We start from the raw sequence: 14,089 nt of genomic DNA, 5'->3' as shown, positions 1-14,089 counted from the left end.
TTATTAATTTTAGGAGGATGGCAATCAATCAGTGGCTCCAACCATCTATGTATTTTCAGCACATGGAAGAAGTCAGGTTTAGAGCATCACAAAGTGACCATGTTTAATGGAGCCAGGCAAAGTGTTATTATATTTCCATGTATTAATATAAATGGGCCTATTAAATAATGATTATTTTATTTCCCATGATTATAAGTCAGCAGGTATTTGACATATTCAAAGGGAAGACTTCAACTCTATAGTTACATCCATGAAAACATGGATGCCTTGAGGAAAACCCCTAAGTGTGATATTCTGTTATTCCTATGCAGAGAAAAAGAGGCCAGAAATGAGACTGATGTCAAGTGTAAGGATTACCATAAACAATGGTGAAAAGACATTTTTGATATTTGAGCAATGAATCAAGAGAAATCATTAAACTTCAACAGATGAATCACTCAATATTTTAAATTCCGTAATAGAAGAGTTTGTGAAAAAATTAGAAAACTTTTCAGAATTTTAATAAATCCTGTTCTCACATCCTTAAAAGTAGACACTTAAGAAATTAAAATATTATGAATCCTAAACTTCAATAGATCAACCTAATGAAGTAAATTAATCAGTGAGAATCAGAACAAACGTTGAAATTAAGGTAAAATCTTTCTGATATCTTCAAGGCAAAATAGACACTCAAGAAATTAAAATAGTTGGTCTTCACTTCAGCTTTGAGAAATAGATGTGACTAAAATCTTTCAGCATATGCTTAATGAAAATTCAATTTTCCAGAATATTTCTCTAACCCGACCCTTGGACAAAAATATGGTAACTAAAGAGATGTTAAATTTCACTTTATCATGCGGAAAGCTTTCTCCAATTCCCCAAATAAGATGGATTTTGGTGATATAGAATCAGAGAGGAGTTTAATACCACAGAACTTGATAAATTACCAGATCATATCATCACCTCAAGTTGCAGTCAACCCAGGGCCTATACAACCAGTAAGGCACAAGACTGGTGATGACGATGACAATGACAATGACTGAAAGGTTTTCATGAATTAGAAATTTTTAGTAGGAAGAGAATCATCATTGATATTTTTATAAAGGGACTGGGCATCACAGTTTTTCTTTCCTTTCATTTCAAGTGGCATATCTAGTTGCTAATTACTCTGTCAGTAGGTGTAACTAAAGCTCATCATGGTTGTTAGATGCTGACTGCCTTCTGAGCCTCTTCTCAATGTCATGTCAAATAAAATTAGAGTGGCAATGTAGCAAAACTAATTAGGGCACACTGACCTTAGCAGTGGGCAGTTCTTATCGATCTCAGCCCACGCTTGTTACAATTTTGCAAAAATCAAAACAAAGTAGAAAAATATTTCTACTTGCTACTAGCCCTTTTTAATCACCTATTCATTCCAAGTGACATGAAATTAATGAATCTTCTATCAAAGGAGGCACTATTCAGAAAAAGAAATGAGAGGTAAATCCTTTGAGATGCACTTGTAATTACAGGTCTGTCTTAGTCAGTACAGGCTGCTATAACAAAATACCATAGACTGGGTGAATGGCTTAATCATCAAATATTTGTTTTTCACAGTTCTGGAGAATGCTTTGTGCCAACAGATTTGTGCCAGTGGTAAGGAACCCCCTTACTAGTTTGCAGATAATCACATTCTTCCTGTATCCTCACATGGCACAGAGCCAGAGATCATCTCTCTCATGCCTCTTCATACAAGGGCACTAATCCCACTCCTAAGGGCTCCTGTTATGACTTAATTACTTCCCAGGCCTCATCTCTGAATACTATCACCTTGGAGATCAAGGTGTCAACACAGGAATTTTAGGGGACACCAACATTCAGTCCATAGCAATGCCAATCTCCCATTTAAATGTGGAGGCTGTATTTTTTAAAAATATTTTATTCAATTAAGTGAAATGATTTTATTATAAATAATCTTTAAGAAAAAGGAGCAGTAGAGGGAGAGGATGGTGGAGTAGGAAGATCCTGGGCTCACCCTGTCACACAAATACAACCAGGTAACACTCACATCAGGGTAAATAACCCAGAAAATGACACAAGACTGGCAGAACAGACTGCACAGCTAAATGCAGAGAAGAGGCCACATAGAGGAGGGTAGGAAGGGCAGACACAGTCAGAACTAAATGGACCAATGGGATTGTACAAGGGATAGAGAGACACCATAGACACAGCGAGAGGAAAGGAGCAGACCTCATGTGAGGCACCCAAGGTGGAGACCTTGCACTAGGAACATGAATCCCCATAACATTTGGCTTTGAAAGTCAGTGAGACTTGGCTTTGTGAATTCTTCTATTCTGTGGGATTTGGCACCCGAACTTTAAAAATCAGCAGGCTCAGTCCTGGCAGAGCCAAAAGGTGATAGGAAATGGAGTCTCAGCCTTTAAAGCTACAGCATAACAAAGCCCCAAGGAGATACGGAACAAAGAATTTGAAAAACACCCTAGGGTATACAGGAAGGAGACTTATTGACTAATCTCAGAGCCTGTACTGGAAGGGGAAGGATATGTAGGAAACTTCTCCAGGAACAAAGGAGCTGGTAGGCACCATTTCCCTCCCCCAACCCTCCAGCCTAAACACAGGGACAGACACCTACAGGAACCAGCAAAGCACCAACACTCTGTGTCTAGCTTGTGAGCAGTGTGCCCTGTCCCACACAATTCTGTGGCTCTAACCCCTCCAATACAGCAGGTCTCAGTTTTCCTAGACTGCTGCAGATCCTCTCCCACAGCATATCAGCACAGGCTTTACTGGCACCATGCACCCTGCCCCCTGCGTTCTTCTGTGGACTCCCACCCTCCAACCTGCCCTTGGTAGGAGTCTATGCAAAGCAGTACCACAAATCTGGCAGTGTGCAAGCAGCCCCAACAGGAACCGGCACCATTCCAATATAAATCCTGGTCCAGAGAAAGATAAGCACACATACCAGTCAGACATTGGTCCCAGTGCTGGGATGGAGGCAGACAAGTGGTCTGAACGCAGACTCTACCCACCAACAATAGCTTCTCAGGGAACAACACAGGTAAAACACCCTGTAGTTTGGTGCTATTGTAACTGTGGCAAATGCCTAGTCTGACTCAACTCAAGCCCAAGGTGTCCCGAGACTGGCCCACTAATACCACAGGGGCCACTGTCCATAAGAGGCAAAGAGAGCCATTTTAGATGAATGGACTGAGGGGAAAAGCAACTCACCCACAACAGCAGGGTATCTGAATCACGCATAGGAAGCACCCTTGAAGTGCCAAGTTCTGGTGAACAGGGGACCTCACATAGCAGGTCATTACAAGACCTCTTCTTCATAAGGTGATTACTTTTAAGTACAAGAGATGTAGCTGTCTTTTCTAACACATAGGAACAGACACAGATAGGTAGACAAAATGAGGAGACAGAGGAATATGTCCCAAATGAAAGAACAGGACAAACTCACAACTAGATAACTAAATGTAACCGCATAATATGACTGATAGAGAATTTAAAGCAATGGTCATTAAGATACTCACTGGACTTAAGAAAAGTACAGTTACTGGATGACTTCACTAAGACCCTCAATAAAGAGACAGAAAACATAACAAAGAACCAAACAGAGATGAAGAACTTAGTAATTGAAATTAAAAATATATGACATGGAATAAGCAGGGGACTAGAGGATGCAGAACAGATCAGCAACCTGAAGGACAGAGCAATGGAAAGCAATCAAGCAGAATAGGACAGAAAAAAAAGAATAAAAAAACAAAAATAGGTGAAGGGAACTCAGTGATATGTACTATTATGTAAAATGTGAAATGTAACAACTTTCACATTACAGGGAGCCCAGAAGAAGAAAAGAGAGAAAAGGCGGTGGGAAAAATTTTTTTAAAGAAATAATAGCTGAAAAAATCCTGAATCTGGGGAAGAAAACAGAAATCCAAATCTGTGGATCCACAATCTCTGTGGAAGCACAAAGAGCACCCAACAAAATCAACCAAGGAGGTCCACACCAAGACACATAGTAATTAAAATGAAAAAAAAAAAGTGATAAAGAGAAAAATTTTAAAGTAGGAAGAGAAAAGAAGACAGCTACATATAGGGAAACCTCATAAAGCTGCCAACTGATTTTTCAGCAGCAACACTGCAGGCCAGGAGGGAGTGGCATGATACACTCAAAGCGTTGAAAACAAAACAAAACAAAATTAACTTGTAGCCAAGAATACTCTATCCAGCAAGGCTACCATTCAGAATAGGAGAGATAAAGAGTTTCACAGACAAACAAAAGTTAAAAGAATTTATCACCACAAACCAGCCTTACAGGAAATATTAAAGGGGACTCTGTGAGTGGAAAGCAAAGACTATAAGCTGGAGCAGGAGAAACAGAAAGCAAATAAATAAATAAAAAATAAAATTATATCTATAAAAATATGTCAAGGGATTCACAAAATGAAATAATGTAAAATATAACACCATACACCTAAAATATGGAGGGGGGAGAGGAATAAAAATCTAATGCTTTTAGAATGGATTCAGATTTAAGTGACCATCAACTTAATATAGACTGCCATATGCATAAGATGATATATATAATTATAATGATAACCACAAACCAAAAACTGGTAATAGATCTACAAAAAATAAGGAGAAAAGAATCCAAGTATATCACCAAAGAAAGCCAGAAAACCATGAGTAAAGAGAGCATGTGAAGAAAGGAACAGAGAAGAACTACAAGAAGAACCATAAAACAAGTAACACATGACAATAAGTAAATGCCTATAGATACTTACTTTGAAAGTAAATGAACTAAGCACTTCAATCAAAAGATAGGGCGATGGAGTGAATAAAAAAACAAGACCCATCTATATGTTGCCTAAAAGAGACTCATTTCAGACCTAAAAACACATGCAGATTCAAAGTGAAGTGATGGGAAAGCATTTATCATGAAAATAGAAATAAAAAGAAAGTGGAGGTGGCAATATTTATGTCATACAAAATAGATTTTAAAACAAAGACTTTAACAAGAGACGAGCAAGAACACTACATCATCATAAAGGGAACAATCTAACAAGTAGATATAACTATAAATATTTATGGACTCAACATGTGAGCACCAAATACACAAAGCAACTAATAACAAAAATAAAGGAAGTTAATTGACAGTAATGCACATACCATCTCCATCATATGCGGATGATAAATCATCCAAACAGAAAATCAACAAGGAAACAATGTCGTTGAATGACACATTGGGCCAGATAAACCTAACAGATATATTCACAACATACCATCCTGGGGCACTTGGGTGGCTCAGTTGGTTGAGCATTCACAGCTTCAGCTCAGGTCATGATCTCACAGCTTGTGAGTTTGAACCCTGCATCAGACTCTGTGCTTATAGCTCAGAGCCTGGAGCCTGCTTCAGTTTCTGTGTGTCCCTTTGTCTCTGCCTCTCCCAACTCATTCTCATTCTCTCATTCTCTCTCTCTCTCTCTCTCTCTCTCTTCCCTCCCTCCCTCCCTCTCTCCTTCTCCCCCTCTCTCCCTCTCCAAAAATAAACATTGAAAAAAGAACATATCATCCTAAAACAGAATACACATATATTTCATGTGCATATGGAATATTCTCCAGAATAAATCGTGAGACTACCAAACAAGTCTCAACAAATTCAAAAGGATTCAAGCTGTACTGTTCATTTTTTCTGACCATCATGCTAAGAAACCAAAAATCAACCACAAGAAAAAGTCCAGAAAGAACACAAATACATGACAGTTAAATAACATGCTACTAAACAATGAAGGGGTCAACCAGTAAATCAAAAAGGAAATCAAAAAATATATGGAGACAAATGAAAATGAAAACAGCAGTTCAAAATGTTGGAGATGCAGCAAAAGCTGTTCTAAGAGGGAAGTTTATAGCAATGCAGGCCAACCTCAATAAGAAAAAAAAAAATCTCAACCTACCCTTACACCTACAGGAGCTAGAAAAAGAACAAAGAACAAACAAAGCCCCAAACCAGTAGAAGGAAAGAAATAATAAAGATGAGAGTAGAAATAAACAAAATAGAAATAATAAGAGTAATACATATATACATACATACACACACAGATCAATAAAGCCAGGAACTGGTTCTTTGAAAAGATCAACATAACTGATAAACATTTAACCAGAAGAAAACAAAACACAAACAAACAAAACAGAGAGAAGACTTAAACAAAATCAGAAATGAAAGAGAAAAAATAATCAACACCACAGAAACACATAGAGTTATAAAAGAATATCATGAAAAATTACATGTCAACAAATTGGACAATCTAGAAGAAATGTATAAATTTCTAGAAACATATAATCTACCAAAACTGAAGCATGAAGAAACAGAAATATTGAATAGATTGATTACCAGTAATTTAATTGAATTAGTATTCAAAAAACTCCCAACAAAGTCTGGGACCACACAGCTTCACCAGCGAATTTTACCTAATATTTAAAGAAGAGTTAATACCTATTCTTTTCAAACTATTCCAGAAACTAGAAGTGGATGGAAAGCTTCCAAATTCATTCTCTGAGGCCAGCATTACTATGATACCAAAACTAGATAAAGACACTAGGGAAAAAAAAAAAAAAAAAGGAGGGGAACTATAGGCCAATATCTCTGATAAATATATATACAAAAATCCATAACAGAATATTAGCAAATCCTAACCTCAAAGTACATTAAACTAATCATTCAACACAATCAGGTGGGATTTATTCCTGGGATCCAAGGATAGTTTAATATTTGCAAATTAATCAACATGATACATCACGTCAATAAGAGAATGAATAAAAACCACATGATAATTTCAAGAGATGCAGAAAAAAACATTTGACAAGGTACATCTATTCATGATTAAAACCGTAAATAAAATAGGCCTGGAGGGAACATACCTCAACATACTAAAGGCCTTATAGGAAAAACACACCGCAAACATCATTCTCAGGAATGAAAAACTGAGAGCTACTCCCCTAAGATTAGGAACCAAACATGGATGTTCACTTTCCACTTTTATTCAACATAGTACTAGAAGTCCTAGTCGCAGCAGTCAGATAAGAAATAAAGGCATCCAAATTGGTAAGGAAGAATGAGACTTTCACTATTCACAGATGACATGATAGCATATACAGAAAATTCTAAAGACTAAAAAGACTAAAGATTCTAAAGCCTGAAAAAAAAAAAAAAACAACCGGAAATGATAAATGAATTCAGTAAGGTCACTAGGTACAAAATCATTAGATAAAAATCTGTTATATTTCTATATACTAATAGTGGAGTTGCAGAAAGAGAAATTTCATTTATAATTGTACCAAAAAAAATAAAATACTGAGGAATGAACTGAGCTAAGGAGGTGAAAGACCTATACTCTGAAAACTTTAAAAAAGTTAAAGACAACACAAAGAAATGGAAAGATATGCATGCTTATGACTGTAAGAACAAGTATTGTTAAAATGTCCATACTACACAAAGCAATGTACAGATTTAAATACAGGTTAATCTATCAAATGCCAATAGCATTTTTTAAATTTTTTTTAATGTTTTTATTTATTTTTGAGACAGAGAGACAGAGCATGAGCAGGGGAGGGGCATAGAGAGAGAGACAGACAGACAGACAGACAGACAGACAGAATCTGAAGCAGGCTCCAGGCTCCAAGCTGTCAGCACAGAGCCTGATGAGGGGCCCGAACTCACCGACTGTGAGATCATGACCTGAGCTGAGGTTGGACACCCAACCGAGTGAGCCACCCAGGCACCCCCAATAGCATTTTTTACAGAACCAGAACAAAGAATCCTAAAACCTAGGGGTGCCTCGGTGGCTCAGTTTGTTAATCGTCCGACTTCAGCTCAGGTCATGATCTCACGGTTTCTGAGTTCGAGCCTCAAGTAGGGCTCTGTGCTGTCAGTTCAGAGTCTGGAGCCTGCTTCAGATTCTGTGTCCTCTCTCTCTCTCTCTCTCTGCCCCTCCCCTGGTCGCACCCTGTCTCTCACAAAATGAATAAACGTTAAGAAATTTTTTTTGATAATAAAAAAAAGAATCCTGAAATCCGTATGGAACCACAAAAGACCCCAAATAACCAAAGCATTCTCAAAAAAGAACAACACTGGAGGTATCACAATCCCATATATCAAGATACACTACACAGCTTGGGTAATCAAAACAGTTTGGTACTGGTACAAAAACCAACACATAGATCAGTAGAACAGAACAAAGAACCCAGAAATAAACCCATGATTATATCGTAAATTAATCTTTGACAAAGGAGGAAAGACTATGCAATGTCTCTTCAACAAATGGTGTTAGGAAAACTGGACAGCTACATGCAAAAGAATGATACTAGAACACTTTCTTACACCATACATAAAAGTACACTCAAGATGATTAAGACCTAAATGTGAGATCTGAAATAATAAAAATACTAGAAGGGAGCACAGGCAAACAATTTCTCTGACATCAGCTTTCACAGCATGTTTCTAGGTATGTCTCCTGAGGCAAGGGAAACCAAAGCAAAAGTAACTATTGAGAGACTATGTCAAAATGAAAAGCTTCTGCACGGCAAGGTGAACAAACAAATAAACTTAAGACAATGTACTGAATGGGAGAAGATATATGCAAATTACACATCCAATAAAGGGTTAGTATCTAAAGTATATAAAGAACATTTTAAATATCAAATATCAAGTAATCCAATTAAAAAATGGGAAGACAGGAACAGACATTTCTCCAAAGAAGATACGGAGACGGCCAACAGACACATGAAAAGATGCTCAAATCACCATCATCATCATTTGCATTTTGAAATGCAAATCAAAACCACAAGGAGATATCACCTTACACCTGTCTGTATGGCCAAAATAAACACAAGAAACAACAACTGTTGGCAAGATTGTGGAGAAAAAGGAACCCTAATGCACTATTTGTGGGAATGTAAACTGGTATAGCCACTGTGGAAACCAGTAGGGAGGTTCCTCAAAAAATTAACAATAGAATTATCATATAATACAGTAATTCCACTACTAGGTATTTACCCAAAGAATACAAAACACTAATTTGAAAATATATATGCAACCCTATATTTATTGCAGCATTGTTTACAATAGCCAAATTATGGAAGCAACTTAAGTGTCCATCAATAGATGAAAGTATAAAGAAGATGTTGTATACAACACACACACACACACACCCACCCCCACACACAATGGAATATTATATTATCCAACCATAAAAAAGAATGAAATCTTGCCATTTGCAACAATATGGATGGGTCTGGAGAGTACAATATTAAGTGAAATAAGTCAGAAAAGACAAATACCATATGATTTTACTCGTGTGGAATTTAACAGACAAAACAAATGAACAAAGAAAAAAAGAGACAAATCAAAAAATAGACTCTTAATTACAGAGAACAAACAGATGGTTACCAGACGGGTGGTGGGTGGGGAGATGGGTGAAATAGGTGAAGGGGATTAAGAGCACACTTACAGTGATGAGCACTGAGGAATATATAGAATTGTTCAATCAGTATATTGTATATCTGAAATGAATATAACACTGTATGTTAATTTTACTGGATATTTGTTTTAAAAAAGGAGCAATAGAAATGACATAGGGTCAGGGCAACTGGGTGGCTCAGTCAGTTGAGCGTCTGACTTCGGCTCAGGTCATGAACTCGCAATTTGTGAGTTCAAGCCCCGTGTCGGGCTCTGTGCTGACAGTTCGGAGCCTGGAGCCTGCTTCGGATTCTGTGTCTCCTTCTCTCTCTGCCCCTCCCCCACTTATGCTCTGTCTCTATCAAAAATAAATAAAATAAAACAAAATTTTTTATTTTTTTTTATTTTTTATTTAAAAAAAAAATTTTTTTTTTTAACGTTTATTTATTTTTGGGACAGAGAGAGACAGAGCATGAACAGGGGAGGGGCAGAGAGAGAGGGAGACACAGAATCTGAAACAGGCTCCAGGCTCTGAGCCATCAGCCCAGAGCCCGACGCGGGGCTCGAACTCACAGACTGCGAGATCGTGACCTGAGCTGTAGTCGGACGCTCAACCGACTGAGCCACCCAGGCGCCCCTAAAACAAAATGTTTTAAATAAAAAAAAGAAATGACATAGGGTCATTAAATATCATAGTCATGTTAAAATGACAGAACCTTAATTTAAAGTGGTATGAAATTACATGCTTAGTTCAAGATGCAACATTCAGTACTGAATATTTTGAAAATGCACTGTTTCTTAAGGTTGCCTACTAAGAGAGGAAGAAGTACAGGATTTTGCTTCAGAACAAGAATTTCCTTATTCATGTATCAATGACAAAGAATTTCATTTGTCACATGGTTTTTGAGAGACATTCCTGTGCAGTTTCTTTACTTCATCACATTTGGGCAGTGTTAGCACTGCTATGTCTTGTGTTCTAACATTTGCTTTTCTTTTTTGCTGTATCATCAATAAAATCAGATTCCAGAGTTCACATGTTACTTCTTGACTTTCTTATATAAAGTCAAATTTCTAACAGTTTACATTTCACCCAATGGTGACTGTAAAAATATAATAATGTAAAAAAAAATGTAAAAAAAAAATTCATGCATAAAAATAATAAAAAGCTTAAAATATCAACTTCTCATCTCTAATACATATATAAAGAAAATTTTGGCTTCGAATGTAACCAAATAATATCCTACAGTATTATAGGATACTTTTCGGACAATGCACTTTACTTTTCTGTGCTATGTAATATCAAAATAATACAGGGTGGCATAGATTACACTTGAACACAGAGTATTCAGAAGCTTTGTTTTTTACTATGCGATAACAGCATGGAGTTCTGAGGAAAACTCATAATGATCTCTAACTCCAAATTCTCTCTACAGAATGTGCAGCGGTCCTTAGAAAATACACGTACCTCTAAACCTTACGTATTAGTAGCAGCCATGCGTTGGATGATACTCATAACTTAAAAAAGGAACAAACATGGAAGAGATTAAAGAGAAAATGTATTGCAGGCATGTGTACTCCCGATGTATCCCACATATAAAGAGAAGGCATCCTCTTTTTAACTTAATAGTGTTACTTCTTAGTTCAGGACCTCTTTTTCTTTTCCCTGAATTTTTAAAATATAACAGTTCTCCTGCCACCAAATCATTCCCATAGCTCACAGCAATGTTATTTTGCAGTAATTCCCAACAAGAGGTATAATCCATTTCCCTAACCATTTAATCTAGCCTTGTCTTGTGATTTGTTTTAGCCAATAGAAGAGTGGAACTGACATCTTCTAGCCTCAGGCAGCCTTGTAGTTCTTGGCTTTCTCAGAGCCCTGCCCAGTCCCATAAAAGATATATATGCAAGCCTGATGGATGAGAAGAGAGCCCTGTAAACCATCCTCCGCTCCCCAGCCTATCTATCGTTCCAAGCAAAATCCAGTCAACTCTCAACAACAGAAGCCTCTTTGCTAAACCTGCCACTGACCCTAGATGGATGAGCAGTCCCAGAGAGTTTAGAAGAACCACTGAACTGAGCCAACCCATAGATTTAGATGTGTGAACTGAGCTACGAGAGTTGTTTTTTAAGCTAGTCAGTTTTTGTGTTGTTCACTGCGAGGAGTAGCTAACTGGTACAGGATTCCAATCAAACCCAAACTTGTTTTCCCTCAGACAAAGCCATTCCTCCCTGAGCCTCTCAACTTTATATCCCTCTCTTTCACCCTGTACTTAAATGACAAATAATGAAATAGTCCAATATGCAAATGCCCTGAAACGATAGACTTACCCTCACAAAATCCCAAATGCCCAGGTAGCTTCTAACTTTTCAACATTTAGCACACAAGACGAGCAAGAAAGACTCAAGTCTGTCATGTTTACCTCCAGAAAAAGGCCACTAGATTTAGGATGCTGAGTCCATACAACCTGAGTTGAGTTCAGTCTGGGCTTTGTTGCAATTTTATTTAATTCAGACCACTACTGACTTAAGATGATTGGAAGAAAGCAGGAGACTTTGCCATGAGCAGAAATTGTAATCTATGTAATGAGATTCAAGAAATCTCTTTTGTTTTACAGCCTACTGACCAGCTTTTCAAATTGCTCTGAGGCCTAGCTGTTACCTTTTCTTGGAGGGCCATGAGGATTTTTTGCTCCCCAGGCTTGCCCCAGCTTCTGAGCCATTGAAAGATAGCTGGTCTTAACTCTCTGCAGGCTTGTAATGCCTTGAACTTCATTCATCTCTCCTCTCCTGTCTCAGCATTTGGAGGGTCCTTCCTTACTTTTGCAGAAAGGCCCACATGTCTAGGAAAAATATCACTCAAATTTCTCTTTCCCCTCTCAGTCTTCAGCATAATACTGACTTATGCTATATGACAACTCATGGGAAGGAGTAAACAGGTAAATGCAGACTCAGGCTGTGACTGGGCTCTTCAGGCTAAAAATTTCTAAAGGTTCAGCTAGTTTCTCATCACCCTATGAGTCTATTTCTCCTTTTTCTAGTCCTCTACCAGGTGTCAAAAGTAAGCATGCATCCCTGTGCTCCAGTGAAGTGCTCGTTACTTAGAATTTAGCTCATTACCATTTCTTTTATCCTCGTCTCTCAGATGGGTTAAAGCAAAACATCAACAACTATAATTTCTGAAATCATCCAGATGGTTTTGTTCAGGCAAGAGTGACATCTCTTGCAACTTTCCATATTCTAATTAGAAACTGAAGCCTGTTGGGGTGCCTGGGTGGCTCTGTCAGGTAAGTGTCTGACTTGGTTTCAGCTTAGGTCATGATCTCTTGGTTTTGTGAGTTTGAGCCCCACATGGGGCTCTGCACTGGCAGCGCAGAACCTGCTTGGGATTCTCTCTCTCTCTCTCTCTCTCTCTCTCTCTCTCTCTCTCTCTCCCCTTGGCTCTCTGCCCCTCCTGCACTCACACCCTCTGTCTCTCTCAAAATAAATAAATAAACTTAAAAGAAATTGAAGCCTGTCCTCATGGATTTTTGTTTACCATTTATGATAGAGATGTTCAGTTAGCAGCTATATAGTTGGGAATCTACATATGCCTATCAACTCCTAATAATTTTGTTACTAGCCTGGTCTATAATGGTTTACACAGGGAAACTTACAAGAGTTTTTTCCAATGACTCAGTCATATTAGAAATGGAACTATTAGGCTTAAATGTCAATATCTGAGATTTGGCAATAATTTTTATTCTAATTATTCAATAAATTGACAAACTCATAGTAGCATTTTAATGCAGTCACAGTTATACTACATAATTAGAGACTATAGTATAACCAAAGAAAGTAAAGCTAAGCCCAGCAGGGTGAGATTTATCAAAGTTATGTAAGAAAAGTAGAATGTGCTTTTTAAAAAACTGTTTTAAAGAGACTAGGAATAGTAGTGAAATGGGGCCTGAAGCTCATAGGAATCTTGAACAATTGCTAGTAGATAAAAATGATCCATTAAGAACCATCTTGTGGACCCAAGCCTGAAAAATACTGTACAATGTCTATCACCTTATTATTATTGTGATATGATTCCAGCTATTGTCACCTTCATTCATTTTGTTCCAGCCACACTGGCCTTTTCCCCTATTTCTCAAGTAATCTAAGTGTGCTACTATCTTAGGATATTTTCATTGAATCTTACTTGGCCTAGAACACTTCTCCCTCAGTTATAGCTATGACTCCTCAACTCCTTTCCTCAACTCCTCAACTCCATATCCTCCTTAGGTCTTTACTCAAATGACATATTCTCTCATGACCATATCTAAAACCGCAATTGTCATCCCTTTTCCAGTAGGTTATGTACTTATATCTTATAGTGTTTGCTTGATTTATTTTCTCCAGGGGACTTACCACCATCTAATATATAGTTTTCTGATTTATTCGTTTTAAAACTTGCCACACCCCTGACCACTGCCACCTTTCCACCACTACCAAACACATGTGACCATAACTTCTAGAAAGGCTGAATGGAATTTTTTGTTTGTTTTTTCACAGCTCCCTTACAGGACCTATAATGATGTTTGGCTTATAAATAATTGAATGTGGAGGGAAGGGAAGGGAAGGGAAGGGAAGGGAAGGGAAGGGAAGGGAAGGGAAGGGAAGGGAAGGGAA

At 37.7% G+C, this 14,089-nt stretch overlaps 1 pseudogene; it reads left to right on the top strand.

Annotated features, from left to right (window-relative positions):
- Nucleotides 1-2,773: 2,773 nt before the first annotated feature.
- LOC125920291 (transcription factor BTF3-like) overlaps nt 2,774-14,089 on the top strand; it is a 37,975-nt pseudogene continuing 26,659 nt past the window's right edge.

This window comes from Panthera uncia, chromosome D4 (assembly GCF_023721935.1).
Source record: "Panthera uncia isolate 11264 chromosome D4, Puncia_PCG_1.0, whole genome shotgun sequence".
Taxonomy (NCBI): Eukaryota; Metazoa; Chordata; class Mammalia; order Carnivora; family Felidae; genus Panthera; species Panthera uncia.
This window is presented reverse-complemented; position numbering and strand designations above follow the sequence as displayed.